Source organism: Solanum pennellii, chromosome 9 (genome assembly GCF_001406875.1).
Source record: "Solanum pennellii chromosome 9, SPENNV200".
NCBI lineage: Eukaryota > Viridiplantae > Streptophyta > Magnoliopsida > Solanales > Solanaceae > Solanum > Solanum pennellii.
The window spans coordinates 53,982,068-54,000,067 of record NC_028645.1 but is presented as its reverse complement, the minus strand read 5'-3'; positions in this window follow the sequence as shown (position 1 = coordinate 54,000,067).

The window sequence follows — 18,000 nt, the reverse complement described above, 5'->3', positions numbered from 1 at the left end:
GAATTTAACGTTCAACATTACTGAATTTAATAGGGAAAAAATATAAATTTTAATTATTTAAGATCTAATGCATGCATATTCCCCATTTTTTAAAATTATGCCAGATTGTGGTCATGATATGCATATTTCTCACATATCTAGTTACATGTATCTCAGATATATGGTTGAGCATTGAAGTTTTTGATCTTCCCGTTTAGTAATATAATTACCTGAATACAAATGTGATTTCCTTTCAACGAAAGATGATTTCACATCGAGAACTAAACGAAAAAACTATTTCCTACTTTAATTTTGATACTAATTCATATTGTCTTTTTTTTATAAATAATTCATAAGATTTTGAAACCTTGGATAGGTGGTTGTTGGGTTTCAACCTTCGTTACACCTGAAGCAACACTTTCTTGTGTTCCACCAGAAAATAAAATAATATTATTCATTAGTTATTCATAAAAAACTAAGTCTTGTTTTTTGAGTGACCATAAATATTACCATTCCACAATTTCATTCTCTATATTTGAAATTCCTATATTTTCTTCGGCTTTCTCCATGTTAGCGAAATCTAAGAACCGAGAGAGCTATTGTATTTCGAACTAAAAATATTATACAATGGAAAAATCAAAACTCAACTAATATTTCTGTTGGAGAAATCATTAGGCCAATTGGGTGCTTATAAATGATATTTTTTTTAGGTCGGAAGAAAAAAAAAAACATGAAGAAGTATTTCATAATCATGAATTTTATAAAATTAAAAACTATCCCTTGAAAAGTGACACTTGATTGTTCTAGCAATAGCTTGACTACGTGGTTCAATAAGGACTGGGAAATTGACTCAAGAAGTAACTGTTTAATAGTGACAATTGTCACTTATAAATTCACTTTATAACTTTTGTTGACCACTTAAAAAAGAGGAAAAAGGTTAAATATTTTTTTCTACTATGTTTTATAGGTAAAGTTTAATCAATGTTATATTATCCGATGATTTATTGCTTTCAATATTACTAAATTTAATAGGGTAAACAGTACAAATTTTGTTTTGAGAGGAAGATGAAATTTGAAGAATGAGGTATAATTGGGGTTAAAGGCTTGCATACTAACTTAAAATACCTAAATACCCTTAAAAAACCATCCATAATAATTAAGGAATGTGCGGTGAATTTCCCATTCACCTCTTAGCATGGCAGCGTGCACGCTGCAGATTGCAGGCAACATCAAGGAAGGCAATCGACGCACCATCATCTGGTAGACGGACCTTCATCTGGTCGATGGCGCCGTACTGCTGCTCCCTAGATGCTGAATGAGGCTCATTTTTGGGGGCTTACGATCCTACAACTAAGGTTGGAGCAACAACCCTCATTGACAGGGCGTCGTTCTTGGGCGTGGATTGACACTGCCAAGGCAGTGTCTAGGAAGCTTTTGGGTCCTCCTCAAGGACACCTTGGGTGGTCCTTAGGGATCGTGCTCACAAGTTTCAAATGTAAATAAGATCAAATACAAGTTATGGACCTTATATATTAATTTTAGCATCTAAAAAGTTGTAAAACATATCAATGCATACTAAGACACGCAAACATGTCTCAAGGCTCACTTTCGAACGTCATCGGACATTTGACCTCCAAATCACTTCAAATGAAGTATGCATACTGTAAAACACTTAATTAAAAATTTTTAAACCCTTTTAGACACATGTGAGGGTATAAAAACCTTAGTTCATGCTGAGAGACCTTAAAATATCCCCCACTTGGGAACATTCGTCCTCAAATGACACTTGAGACATTTATAAAACACATACAAGAAATCAATGAACCATAGAGCAGATCACAACATTTATCACATCATAACGTAATAGTCAATGCACCAAATTTACAAGGAATGCCAACTTCAAATCATTTTGCACTCAATGCATCACAAGAAACCAAAAACCCTTATTCACTCACTCTTCAAAGCATCAAACACATAGGCTCTTGTGATTTTCGTAGGAAGAACATCAAGGGTGTTTTCATCATTTTTCATTAAGAGTTCATTTTGCGACAACCTTTAAGTCAAAAATAGGCAGATTCAACATCACTCAAGAAGCAAACATGTAATTCACAATCGATGCACCTAGATCATGAATATTGTAGAACAACAAGGATCTATATCATTTGGTCATAGTATCATTAAGGTCATTATTTATAATCATCATTTTTTGTCCTGTTTGAGAACGAATGCCCTTCTCCTTAACACAATCACATGTTATCATGAGTTCATAGACAAGCAATGCCCAAGGGTCAATTCATTTTAATGAGAACTTCACAATTTTTTAACCAAAGCATGCTCATACTCTCTTCCCAATGAAGTCCACATGGTAAATTACACCACACACATCACAAAAATAAAAAAACATTCCACATAATTTAAGTTCTAGCATGACAATACTCTTCAGAAGCATGCCTCAATTTGGGAAGTTCTTGCAAATTAAAGGCACTCTTCAAGAGCACTAGCTAAATATACTATCACTTCTCAAGAGTGAGCGTACATGAATACTTTCCAAATCTTAAGAGTTATATATGCATAAGATATTCATAATTTTTCATTTACAGGGAACTCAAGTTCTCATTAATGGTCCAAAATAACACACCTTAAAAGTTACATCAAACATTCTCCTTACATCATCTGATGATGTTAAATGCACAACTAACATATCAAGATGCACAATCACCATGAGAAAACATGAATTTGATCAACAATCCTTTTTCATGCAATTTAGAACCTTCAAAACATGCTTAACATAGAGTCAATTACGACATCCATAACATATGGAGAACATGCAACTTATACTTTTATGCAGGACTCCTATTATGAACAAGCTACTCGGAACTCCTTCTCTCAAGCTCAACTAAGAATAGAAGGACAATATAGGGGTATCTACAACCTTACTACTCACATCATCATCCCCCACTTAGGGTAAACCCAATTAAGAGAAACTTGTCTCAACCTTAAGAGAACCTTAGTGTACCAATATTAGAAACTAAGCACATCATTCCTCTTTTGGGATCTAAGTTCATGTACACCTTCATCCCCTAAAAGTGGTTCTCAACCTAGAGAAGTTTAAGGGAATTCAACATAGGAACATAAGGGGCATTCAAAATCTTACCATCTAGGCACATTATCCCCCACTTGGGGTAAGTCTAATCACATCATGCCCTTAAACACCAATATCAAGGCAAGTCAAGACTAACCCTTTATACTCTTCACACAAAAAGGTTTAACATCATTGAGGTTTTTACGCCCAATCTCATATCAACGAGCCTATTGACTCAATCATCAAGGGAAATACCTCAACCCTCATCCTTCCTCGAGGTTCACCACCTATAATAAATCCATAACAATCAAGTTAGGTCAACATAAATTCTCTCTTCCTTTTTAAGTTTTAAGGAATACATACTACCCTCTAAGTAAACATTAGAAAAAACATACTCCCAACTTGTCGAATAAAACTCTTCTTTCCCTTTTTCCCACTCTTAGACTAGGTTCATAAGGGAATAATTCATAAGGGTTCTCCCACTGCTAACATACTCCACAATCAACTTACAAAGTAAGCACACTACCTTCCTTTTCTAGAATCAAGCCTATACAAAAGCCTCCAATCCATAAAACGCAACTATAAAAAATCACACATAAAAGAACAACATTTAAACAATTTTGCATTTTTAAAGGAAACATGCATCTTTAGATACTTGCCCACCTTCTAAAAAGAATTCCAAACCTAAACCATAACATTAGACTATCATCATACAAAAATCATGAAAGAACTTATCATCCCAAAAGAGAACTCATTTCAACCATAAAAACTCATAACAAGCTATAAAAATATCAAATCATATTTTTTCACGTAACAACTTATTTCTCATAAATTACACATATAGCAATAATTGGAACCACATCAACACATGTCAAATGCACCTTCAAATAAACTCATAAAACCATAAGACAAAGATAAGCATCAAAACTCACCTTTTCACCCTCAAGCATAGAGATACCATCTCATCCAAGCAATCAAATATAAAAGGCCAACGGACAAGAAAACATAGGAGAGATATCATACAGAGTTAAGTTCTATGGCACGACATGAGAATTGTGAAGAAGGGGAAACTCTGTCGTCCTATAGCCTCTCGCTCATAGATGTGTCGCGGCTCTAGATCGATTACCGAAACTCTACTAGATGAGGCAATATGAGACTTTGGACCTTAAAAACCCCTTTTATAACCTCATACTCTGATACCACATTTGTCACGACTAGTGTGCACCCCCTAGTAGTAGCATGGTGTACTTGACCTCTCGAGGTCTTATACAAGCCCCTAGACATCATTCATCGCATTATCATAAAGGTAAATACAGCTGAAAATTAAAAATTTTCATAGCACATCGTATGCAAGAAATATCAAATTATATATATAGAATATCAAATACATAGTTAGACTTTATGTCTCTGTTGCCATCTTAGACTCAACATCAATAGAATAGAATAGAGACACGACCCTTATCAATATATAACAATAACTAAAATATTGCATAAATTTAACATAAACATGACATAGGAAATGCTTGAATCTTAATGATCCCTTTCTTGAGCTTGTGAAATACATATCAAGCCCTTCACTTTGGAGACATCCTTTAAGCATCCATAACCTACACTTCGTATAAAAAGGTGAATAAGAATGGTGTTAGTACAAGAATGAATTAAATATGAAAACCATGCAAAAAACATGCATTTAAATAGTAAAACCGATTAGAAAACCATGCATCATGTCTTTTTGTAAAACTTCATAAAATTTTGATACAATAACTACTATATAGCTCATATACTTCACATAGGAATATACATTGTTCATAATATAAAATAAAGCCACATGAATCATTTAAGGCACATTTATCATATTCATAGTATTACCTTTATCTTACTATATGTTGTAACCCCCAAGTAACCCTCTAGTAACACTTGGTGCAATGCATGATTAGTGTCCCATTTCACAACCCACAAGGGTCTTTTGGGAATTTTAAACATGTATATAGTTCTTCACCACTTATAAGATTTCATTCTTTTAAATCCAAACCCAAAATCACTTAGAAATTCTCTAGAACTCGGTTGAAGCCAAAACTCAATAAAAGGCTTTGATTGGAGAATTGAGTGGAGATTCTTCATCAAATTGGAGGATTAAATTTATTAAGGTATGATTTATGATAGTTTAAACTCTACTCATTAAGGATACAAACTTTCAAAGAATTTTTATGATGTTTTCAAAGATGAATTGTCCAATTTCATGATCGATCTATCGGTTCTTGAATTAAAGATTTTAAATCATTTTATATTGATTGAATTGTTATTAATTTTAATTATTTTAACTCAATTAACCTATGAACCCATGTAATTGATGAACCCTAGTTTTTGACTACTTTATGGGTTAAGTGATTTAGACATAATGCTTATGAATTCTAGTGTAGTTTTTTATTGGCTATTTGTTGATGAAATAATTGTATTGAATTGATATCTTGGTTGTCTTTGATTTATGAATATATATTTAACTTACATAGTTTCATTTCGTATCACAGATTTTAAATTGAATTGATGTTCATGAACATAGGTAAGGGCCTTATGGTATTGAATTGGATGGTTTAGCATTGCATTGAAGTGTTGAGGATGGAGTGGTTGTATGATGCCCTAATTTCCTTTATTTTATGTTAATTATACTTCAATTATGTTGTGATTCGTATGGTCCACTTACGGTGGAGCTGTTATGTGTTTTACATGCAATTGATGCGGCCTTGTCGGCGTTACTTTAAGTAATACGATGATCACTATAACTCCCTAAAACGAACTAAGGGGAACTAGAGAAACATAAGTGCTTCTTGAGTTTATTCGCAGTTCAAATGAGTTAATATAGAGTTATTAGTAAGTGTGTGAAGTTTGGATATCAAACATCCAAGAACGTCCATGACGTTCGGAAGGTGTGCCTTAGATAGCGCTTGTGTGTCTTGAAGTGTTTGAGAGAGTTTTATGTGTTAGTTTTTCTTAAAACTTTCATGAAATCTTTCTAAGACCTATAATACCTAGTTTAAAGGTTTAACATCCGGGCACGACCCCATCCAAGGACCCATAAGGGGCCCTAGATGAAGGTCCCAAGACTAGGTAAAAAGCTGCCAAAGCATGGACAAAACGACGACCCTAAGGATGGTACGTTGGTCCACCAATGGTCCGTAAACCTAGGCGTAGATTTAACCTGCAAGTCAAGATGGAAAGTCTCCTTTGGGAGATAAGTGTCAACCCACATGACCCCACCAACGGTCCGTTGATTCACAGACGGTCCGTTGGTTAGGTATCATCTTTTAGGGGTCCAAAAGCTGTAAGTTTACCAAGTCTTGGGTTATTTGGTAAATTCATACAAAGTCTTTCATGACCCTAGGACGTTATTTTTAGTGTTTATTAGGTAAATTAAAGTTTCTAAACCATAAGAACTAATTTTACACCCCTCTTCCTAAAACCCTAAACCCCTCTCTCTTAGAATTCTCTCTCAAGTCTCCATGGAAGCTAGAGGTCAAGAAGTGCTAGGAGGGTAGTTGTTTGTCGTTTGTTCATCATAAATATTTAGTATTTCTTCAATGTGAGGTATGGTATGCATACTTGAACTTTCTTTCAATCAGGGAGTCCCTTCTAATGAATTTTGAAAATGAGTTTTCAACCCTAGTTTCTCTATCTTCAAATCTAAATATGGGTCTTGCATGGAAACGTTTCCAATGAATTAGTAATGGAATTTATAATTTTAGTTGATGATTTTAAGTTTAAACTTTAATGAAATCATGTTAAAGCCTTTCATCAAATTTTGACTTAAGAAATAGGTCAAATGAGCATGAATTGATAGTCTTTGCGCTTGGGTTTCATATGGTTGGTATTGTTGTTAGCAACTGCCCAACGGGAAAATTTATGGTGAAATATTTCGAAAAAGTTTATAGGTGATGAAATGTTTGATTGTAGGGTATGTTTGTTATGTTGTTTAGTTTCAATTTCAAAATGCTCTTGAGTGGTATGTCCACCTTCTTGGTGGTGGTGTTTAATTGAATTGTATGAATGTGAAGTTACTTGTTTATTGTGAATGAGTCAATAAAGGCCTTTTAGGTTTAGTAGGATGATGACTAGGTTACTCTTGTTAAATGTGTCTTATGAAGGTATTATGTGAAGTATGTTTGAGTATATGCTTAAATGAAGTTATTCTTGTTAATTGTTTATGAAGGTTGTTATGAAGGATGTGAAGGGTTGTGTCTAAAGAATTTATATGATTATATTAAGTATGTAAGGTGTATGATATGATGAATGAAGGTATAAGCATGTATAGGAGTTTAATGTATATGAAATGAAGCTTATGTGCCAAGTGTGGTCACATGTACACACGCTCACACTTGAATGAATGAAGCTAAGTTAAGTCCTAAAGAGGATTTTTGGGGTGAACACTCTTTTGTGAGTTGAGATGAAGTGTTTAGTAGCAACCCCACTACATACCATGAGATTTCTATGATAGATAGGAGGATCAATGCCCTTCCTGAGTTGAGATGTGGTGTTCACTAGTTATCCTTAAACTATAGTCTATTATGTTAAGAATCCGTGGGAAGTTATGTCTAGCACTGAGAGGATATGAAGGAGAGGTGGATTGCAATTTGTGTATTGAGATGTTGTATTCCAATGTATCTATTGAGATGAGTACTCCTCGTTATTAAAGAATGAGTTACTTACTAGCAATCTCCCTATTTCTTAACTATGCGCCCGCATAGGTGTAGCTATTGGACAAGCCATGTAAAAGATAATAGAATTACCTCATCCTAGGCAAGTGAGGATCCCTCATCTGATAGGGGTTAATATCGGGATTCCACATCTAGCTCTCATGGTCTATGTCGGTTAAGCTAAATCCCACAATAGTAATAAAAGTACTTAGTCTCTTAAAAGAATGTGCTACTTAGTGTAGGTAGTGGTATGGGACGCTATTTATCCATTGCACTTAGTAGGACCTTGTGAAAGGGGAGTCTTGGTGAGTCTTATGTGAATTGATTGAACTAAGTCTTCTAAAAAAACGTGCTATTTAGGGTAGGTGGTGATATGGGACGCTTTCTACTCATTGCACTAGCTAGGACTTTCCGAAAGGGAAGATTAGTCCCAAACCTTCTAAAAGAATGTGCTCGTTAGGGTAGGAGGTGGTATGGGACGCTATCTACTCATTGCACTAAGTAGGCATTCCGAAAGGGAAGACATTGGTAGTTCATTGCGTGTTCTTCTATTGTATTGCCATTGATTGGGTGCTTATTATCACGAGGTGAGTATGCCGAAAGGAAGGAAGTCTTGAGGGTCGCTTTGGTGTGTATTGAAGTAGGTTATGTGTACTTAATTCATGTCTTACCTTAGTGAGTCTTAAGATGATCTTTGAAGGGAAACTCCTACGGAAATGATGCTTATTCCTCATTGGAAATGCTTGAGAAGTTTCACCATTTTTGAGTCTTAATAGTTCACTGAAATTGTCAAGATGAGCTTACTGTAAGTTTTTGGAAGTTATTGTAAAGTTCCCTTAATGTTTAAAGTTTATGGAAATTATTCTCTATTCTTATGATGTTTTTCTTATATGTTGTTTAATGTTTTGCTAAATTTGCATGAAATTTTATTTTATTAAAATGTCCCTTTTTGCATGTTTTTGCATATGCCATACTTAGTACATTTTTTGTACTAACCCCATACTTTCTGTACTATCTAAGTATAGGTTGGAAGCAAGGTTGATGTCTAGAAGGCAAAGCTTAGGAAAGATCCACTTAGGATAAAGTATGTCCTCATATATTCGAGGGCATAATTTCTATCTTCTTTGTTTCCCTATATTAACAGTTATGATGTATTTCATTTCAATGTAAAGGGCCGTGTACCTAGGTTATTTATGCTATGTCTTTAAGTTTTTCTTGTGACGATAAGAATTCTTAAATAGTTATGAAAGATTTCCTTTTTATTAGTTTATTCATGAAAGCTTTTAATTTCGCATTACTTTTCAAGTCTTATGTAATGTACGATAGTTACGTGCTTGTACAAGACCCCAAAGGGGTCAAGTATGCACGTTCATGAAATGAGGGTTCTCTCTAACTTCTAGAGGGTGCTTTCGGGTCATGACAGACTTGGTATCAGAGCATAAGGTTTTGGGAAATAGTTTAAGGTCTAAAAGTCTCACAAGCCACGTCTAGTAGTGTCTTTGTCATTTGTGTGAGTTGCGACACATCCATGGACAAGAGGCTCTAGGACGATAGAGTTTCACTTTCTTCATTACTTTTGAATTGTTCCATAGAACTTAACTCCACAAGGTCTCTATCTGTTGTGTTACCTTGTTTGATGGTCTTCTAGGTGTGATTGTTTGGAAGGGGAGATGCTTCTTTGTCTAAGGGAGAGAAAGGGTAAGTTTTAATGTTATGATGGTTTTGTGGCTAAAAGAGTAGATGTGAAGGTATGTTTTAAAATTTGGGATGTGATGCCATTTATGGCTAGGTGTGAATTATGAGGTTGAGTGTGTTGTGATCAGAAACTTTATGATAATGTAGTTCTAAACATAGTAAGAGTTATAAGAATGAATAAAGTGATTTTGAGAATAAATGAGTTGTCTTGTGATTATGTTCAATGATGGTAGATATTCTTTAGGGTGTGAATTTAAGGAAATGTTGAGATAATGTGGAGATTTATTAGAAGTTGAAGGCAACTCCCTTGTGTGACTAATGTTTAATAGTTGTTCTTGTGATTGGTGGATGTTGTGGTGTAGGCTTACACTAAGATGGAAATATGGTATGAATATTTAGTGAGGAAGTTTTATTCCATGAAATTGAGTTAAGTGATGACTAAGAGTTGAATGAGGTGGCGATTAAGGAAGTTTGTTTAGGCTTGAATCCTAAGAGGAAAGCGTTATTTTTAACTTGTAAGGTTGATGTTTAATCTTGATGTGCATAAGTTGAGGGTGGTGTGAGTTCTTAACTTGTTAGAGGCATAATGGTTCTTTGATGTATGAGGCATTGAAGACGGAATCACCCTAAGTGGGGGAGAATGAATGTTGAGTAAAATGGCATGTAATATACTTAGTTCAAGAGAATCCTCAAAGGTCACTAAGTTCGATTGGTAGTATGTGATGCTACTCTCAAATTCCACTTAGTGAAACTTACCTAGTCTCTTTGGAGTAATTTAGTGTGGTCTTGTCCTTCATATTGTCATGTCATCTTGATAAAGTTAATTGGAAGGTGAATTATGAAATTTTTAAGCATGTGACATAGTGATGTTTGAAATTCACTGTAATGAAGTTCAAATTTTGAGAAAATTGCATTTTTCATGAATTATGGTTTCAAGGTGTTATAAGATGAGTTTATGTGACTTTATTGTTTATATGATCATGTCATCTTGATGAGCTAAAATATTGATTATTAAATTTTGTCCATGTTTGGCAGTGACACAGTGAATGTTCACTGTAATGATTTTGCATTATGAGAAATTTTTTTTTTATCTTGATCAATGTTTCAATGTGTGAAAAAGTTTTGTATATGAGCATGTTTAATATTGTAGAAGGTATTTTTTCCATCGGAGGAGGTTAAGAAGAAGTTTTGAAATTCTTGAAGTTTTTCAAAGAGTTGCTTAAGTTGCTAAGTGTTTGAACATGTGAAATGATTCTCCTTGCTGGTTGATGATTCTCCTTGGTAATTGATGATTTGATTTGAAGTTTTTGAGACTTGATTTTAATGTGTTATGTGATGCTAACTGAGTCCTTGTTGTTCTTAAAGTTTTAGTGTCATTCGAGAACGAATGTTGTTCCATGTAAGGGATAATATAACGCCCTAAAACGAACTAAGGTGAACTAGAGCCACATGTGTGTTTCTTGAAATAATTTGAAATTAAAATTAGTTAATTTAGTTTTGTTAGTGAGTTTGTGAAGTTTTGTTAAGTTTGGAAGTCAAACGTCCATGATGTTCGGAAGGTGTGCCTTACATAGCGCTTGTCTGTCTTGAGGTGTTTGAGTGAGTTTTATGTGTTCGTTTTGCTTGAATCTTTCATGAGATGTTCCTATAACCTAGACAGCCTAGTTTAGGGGTTAAAAGTCCAGGAACGACCTCACTTAGGACGCACAAGGGGCCCTAGAATAAGGGCCCAAGACTTGGCAACAAGCTGCCAAAGTAGTGACCAAACGACGACCATAAGGACGGACCGTTGGACCACCAATGGTCCGTCGACCTAGGGCGTCGATTGTACCTGCAATTAAAGATTGACAGGCTCCATTTGGATCTAAGTGTCAACCCACGAGACCCCACCAACGGTCCGTTGATGCACAAACGGTCCGTTGGTTAGGTCTCGTTTGTGAGGGGTCTAAAAGTTGTATGATTCCTGCCAAGTCTTAGGGTGTTTGTTAAATTCACCCTAATTCTTATGACCCTAATACGTTAGTTTTAGTGTTTATTAGGTATATAAATTTTTCTAAACCCTATGACCTAATTTAAGACCCCTCTTCCTAAAACCCAAAAGCCATCTCTCTTAGAATTCTCACTCATGTCTCCATGGAAGCTAGAAGTCAACAATTGCTAGAAGGAATATTGGTGGTCGTTTATTCATAAAAAATCTTCAGTATTTCTTGAATATTAGGTATGATATCAACCCTTAAACTCTTTCCATTGAAGGAGTCGCTTCTAATGAATTTTCAAAATGTTTTTTTAACCATAGTTTCTCTATCTTCTAATCTAAATATGGGTCTTGCATGAAAACGTTTTAATGACTTAGTAATGGTATTTCTAATGTTAGTTGATGATGTTAAGTTGAAATTTTCAATGAAATCATGTTAAATCCTTTCATCAAATTTTGACTTAAGAAATGGGTTGAATGAGCATGAATTGATAGCCTTTGAGCTTGGGTTTCTTATGATAGCTATTGTTATTTAGCTACTGCCCAAAGGGATAATTTATGGTGAAATACTGAGAAAAAGGTTATAGGTGATGAAAGCTTGAATTGTAGGGTAAGTTAGTTATGTTTTTTAGTTACAATTTTGAAATGCTCTTAAGTGGTACGATCCAACTTCTTGGTTGCGGTGTTTACTTAAATTAAATGAATTTGAAGTTACTTGTTCATTGTAAATGAGTAGATGAAGTCTTGTTAGGTTAAGTAGGATGATGACAAGGTTAATCTTGTTAAATGTTTCTTATGAAGGTATTATGTGAACTATGATAGAGTGTATGCTTAAATGAAGTTATTCTTGTTAATTGTTTATAATGCTTGTTATGAAGTATGTTAAGGGTTATGTCTAAAGAACTTATATGATTATCTGAAGTATGTAATGTGTGTGATGTCTTGAATGAAGGTTTAAGCATGTATTGGAGTTCAATGTGAATGAAAGAAGCTTATGTGCTCACATGTACACACACTCACACTTGAATGAATGAATGAAGCTAGGTTAAGTCCTAAAGGGGAGCTTTGGGGTCAACACTCATGGTAAGTTAAGATGAAGTGTTTAGTAGCAACCCCACTATATTCCTTGAGCTTTCTAAGATAGGTAGGAGGATGAATGCCCTTTGTGAGTTGAGATGTGGTGTTCACTAGTTATACTTAACCAATAGTCTATTATGTTGAGAATCCGTGGGAAGTTATGCCTAGAACCCAGAGGATATGAAGGAGAGGTGGATTGTACTTTTTGAGTTGAGATGTTGTATTTTAATGTACCTACTGAGATGAGTAATCCTCATTATTAGAGAATGACTTACTTAGTAGCAATCTCCCTATCGCTTAACTATGTGCCCGCATATGTGTAGCTATTTTACAAGCCATGTACAAGCTAAGAGAATGACCTCATTCTTGGCAAGTGAGGATCCATTATCCGATAGGAGTTAATATTGGGATTCCGTGTCAAGCTCTCATGGTCTATATTGGTTAAGCTAACTACCACAAAAGTGATTAAATTACTAAGTCTCCTAAAAGAACATGCTATTTAGGGTAGGTAGCGATATGGGATGCTATTTATCAGTTGCACTAAGTAGGACCTTCCGAAAGGGGAGTCTTGGTGAGTCTTATGTCAATTGATGGAACTAAGTCTTATAAATGATTTTGCTACATAGGGTATGTGGTGGTATGGGACTCTATCTACTCATTGCACTAGGTAGGACTTTCCAAAAGGGAAGACTTGGTGCCAAACCTTCTAAATGAATGTGCTACTGAGGGTAGGTGTTGGTATGGAACGCTATCTACTAATTGCACTAAGTAGGCATTCCGAAAGGGAAGACTTTGGTGGTTTTTTGGATGTTCTTCTATTGTATAGCCATTGAGTGGGTGCTTATTATCCGTAGGTGAGTATACCGAAATGAAGGAAGTCTTGAGGGTCGCTTTAGTGTGTATTGAAGGAGGTATATGTGTACTTCCTTCATGTCTTACCTTATTGAGTCTTAGGATGACCTTTGAAGGGAAACTCCTACAGAAATGATGCTTATTACTCATCGACAATGCGTTGGAAGTTTCACCATTTTGGAGTCTTAATAGTTCACTGTAATTGTCAAGCTGAGCTTATTGTAAATTTTTGGAAGTTACTATAAAGTTACTTGTTGGTTTAAAATTTACGGAAATTCTTTTCTAAGTTATGATGTTTTGCTTTTATGTTCTTGAATGTTTTGCTAAATTTGCATGAAATGTTATTTTACTAAAATGTCCATTTTCTCATGTTTTTGCATATGCCATAGTTAGTACATCATTTGTACTAACCCCATACTTTCTATAATATCTAAGTATAGGTTGGAAGCAAGGTTGAAATCTAGAAGGCAAAGCTTGGGAAAGTTCCTCTCAAGACAATGTGTATCCTCATATATTCGAGGGCATAATTTCTATATTCTTAGTTTCCTTATGTTAAGACTTATGATGTATTTCATTTCATTGTAAAGGTTCGTGTCCCTAGGTTATATTTGTCATGTCATTAAGTTTGCCCTGTGACGATAAGATTTCTTAAGTATTTATGAAATATTTCCTCTTTATTAATTTATTCGTGAAATGTTTTAATTCTGTATTACTTTTCATGTCTTATATAATGAATGATAGGCAAGGGCTTTAACAAGACCCCAAAGGGGTAAAGTACGCCTAGTTACGAAACGAGGGTTCTCCCTAACTTCTAGGGGTTGCTTTTGGGTCGTGACGATAACATCACCTAGATTCACAACTAGAGAAGAAGACTAGGCACAAGTTACATATAATGTGATCATCATAACCACTCCTTCATATATTCATCAATTTGCCTTCAAAGATATGGTCAACACATATATAATGACAATTAAGTAAACACCGCCACCATAAGTAGACCATACCACACAATGCCATACAAGATTTCATCAACATTATATACACAAGTAGAGGAGATAAGCATTCTTACCAATTTCTCACACTTTGATAATCATTGATCAATAGACCTTGTTTATCAACAATTCATATATAGGGATGTAGCTAACTGTACTTTAAGCATAGAAGAAACCATGTACAAGTCTCTACAAGATCATGCTATAACATAATACAAGGCATCTCACATGTACTAGAAGGTAGAGAGTCTTAGATCACTTACTCATTTGATTTACTTTGATGAAAATAGCTAAAATTCATAATGTACCAATAATGACAACTTAGGGCAGTCGCTAAAGTCATATAGATCGCGTCTAAGTCATGCTTCATCAAACCTAGAACTTAGATTTCATCATGTTCATTACAACATTAAAATTTTAGGCTATAAGAACCTAGATCAATTCATTCCAAGAATCCTTTTATTTGATAATCAAGTATTCATACCCACAACTAATTTGTATCATTAATATAAGTCAGTAGTTAATGACAATATAATCTACATGAAATCCTACTATAATTTGCCATAACCTCTAGATCATAGGGAACATGTTATTTTAGACATAAATGGAAAATATAAGAATCATAGGCTATTTTAAATTGACCCATACGACTAACTTATTTACAATTAATCAAAAATATCCAAGTAAGACACTAGACACAACCATCCCTACACAATCGACTTCCACATTCATGCTTTATAGATGAAAGGTTACAGTGATCTCATTATTGACTAGGATAGGCATGTTCAAGCCTTCATACATTAATACACATGGATTGTTCATCATAAATTAAACATCAATTCACATAAATAACATAATATATAACTACTTCAGCCTAATAGAATCACAATTCAATCGATAATAAGCGAAGATCACAAAGCCCATGCAAGGACTAAATCGATTTAGGGAGGGAACATTTGTTCATCTTGTAATTGGATTAAAATAACATTAAAACCAATACATTAACATCAATTCATCATAATTTAACCATTCAAAACGTTTTTAGAAAGAACACATGGATAGATTGAAGAAGAAGAACTTTGATCATATTTTCTCTTTGAAAACATTGATATTAACTCTCTAGATGGAAGGATAACTAGGGATGAAGAATTACCATACCTTTATCTATATTAATACCTCCAAAAATTGGTGAAGAAACAATAGGAATCTATTATCCAACCTGTTCATGAGCTTCGCCAACAATGGAGGTTTCTATGGAGAAGCTTTTTGGAGGGGAAGTTCAATTTCTTGTAGAGAGGATTGGGAATGGGTTGTTTGTGTGTTTGTTCCCTTATATACACCCAAATATAGGTAAGTTAAACAATTACATTAAGGTTAGGACGTGGGGTTAATTTCCCATTCACCCGTTAAATAAAAGAGTCACAAGGCACCAGCTGCAGGCCACCATCGATTGATCACCATTGACTTGCCGTTGGTCAATCGACTGGCCGTCTATGGCTTCAGTCAATTGGATCTTCGCCTGTTTTTGGGTTGTGACATTCCCAGGCTATGTTTCCATCGATTATACCTCACCAATGGGCCGCTGGTCAACCAACTGGCTGTCGTTTGGCTTGGCGATTGATATTGCCAAGGCAGTGTCTCGACCAGCCTTGGCTCCTTCCTATGAGCCCTTTTGCGGGGCCCTTTAGAAGTCGTAGCCGAATGTCTCCAAAGTAAATACAACCCTTAAAAATTTATAGGCTTACCACAAGAGTTTCACTCCAAAAACATACACGCAACCCATTGAAACAGGCTAGGCCCCATCAAGACACACATTGAGCGTCCTAAGAGCTAACTTTCAAATGTCTTGGACGTTTCACTTCCAAACTTCATGAAAGTCCATATACTACCATTAAATATAATTATAAATAATATAATAATTCATAATATCATGAAATTCAATATATAAGCACACATAAATACATGAGGCACATAGGTAACTAGTCGTCGAACGTCTTGATTGTCCCTTAACGTTTCACTTCGAAATCACCTCAAACTTTACACACTGCCTCTAAATCATATTATAATTCATTTTATGACCTTAGAACCTTGATAAAACATTTCATGATACAAACACCCTAAATCATTTTGGGGGTCTTACACCTAAATAACCCTTAAGAGAACCTAGGATAAGATTATTCCCTTTTCAATATATACTCACCACCTAAGGTTACACTAAGGTTCAATTGATTAAACCATGAAGAGAACGCTCCTACACACTCTTCAAGTGTACCCATGAAACCCTCAAAGCTATCTAGATAGCTTCCTTTTCATTAACATACGTTTACTTAAGTCAATATATTAATTTGACCGTTCAAGAGACATTCATCAATCAAGGACTTTCACATAATGGTTTTGGAGAAGACCTAGAGACTCACATACTAAAATCTTCAAAGCCTAGTCGTTCAATGTAAAGATAGCGTCCAATTCCACTACCTAAACTTTCTCGTGCTTATCCAACACTAGCATGTATCCCACATGATAAGAATAGGAAATAACCGACAAAGACCATACTAGATAGGCATGGAATCCGGAGTGTACCCTACTCCAATTGAGGGTATTCTACTTGCCAAGGGTAGAACTAGGACACATCCCATGTAGGCACAATGTTAAGGAATATCAATGTCTTTTATGCACTCTAGTCTCCTTCTCATGTAAAGTACATTGCACTCTAGTCTCCTTCTTAAGTAGAGCTACAAACCATGACATATTAACTCGTTAGTAGCCTTTGTTCTCATATAGTAATTTAAATTATTTAAAGATATATGTGAAGGTACCATCTCTATGTCCTACCAACTTATAAAACCCGTACCAAGAATGGGTACACTAGGGTTGCCACTCAAGGTCTATAAGGATAATTCATTTTTAACCTTTGCTTTAGTGAGAAGGTTCCACGTATAAGTCATGCTTAGAAGGGCACCATCTTAGGTCTACTGATCCTAGACTTTCATTCAACATTGATTCATACACATATAATACAAGGGTGAATAATCCTACTAAGTAAGATTTTCATGTTATTCTTCATGTATCAAGTAAGGAAGATAGTCTTCCTATCTAGACACACGCATCATCTCCATATGACATACACAATTGTGTTCTAGTATCATGTAGGAATAATCAGGTCAACCTATCAAGACAATGTAGTAACACAACAAGAGACATCACCGTAGTCTATTATAATCTAATATCATCTATTTGAAGAGTTCAATATCAAGTATACACATATATCACATATTCCTTCACATTGATTATAATCAAGTCTTAACATGATAATATCACTACTCATAAAGTAATGCCGATAACGCCACATAATTCCCAAGAAAAGCGCATATAACCTCCACCACAAGTGGACCATAAAAATCACAACATAATTCAAAACCTACATTACATAATATAAAGATAATTAGGGAAGCGTACTACCAATCCATTCTCACCATTTAAGTCCATAGTTAAATCATCCAATACAATAGCAAGAGGCCCTTACCCATGGCCATGATCCTCAACTCAATACAAAAATCATAATACTAAATGAACATAAGTCAATTTAATATAGATTTATCAATCTAAGACATCATATGCATCAATCCAATCGAGTTCTTACATTCATTGAATAGCCCAATG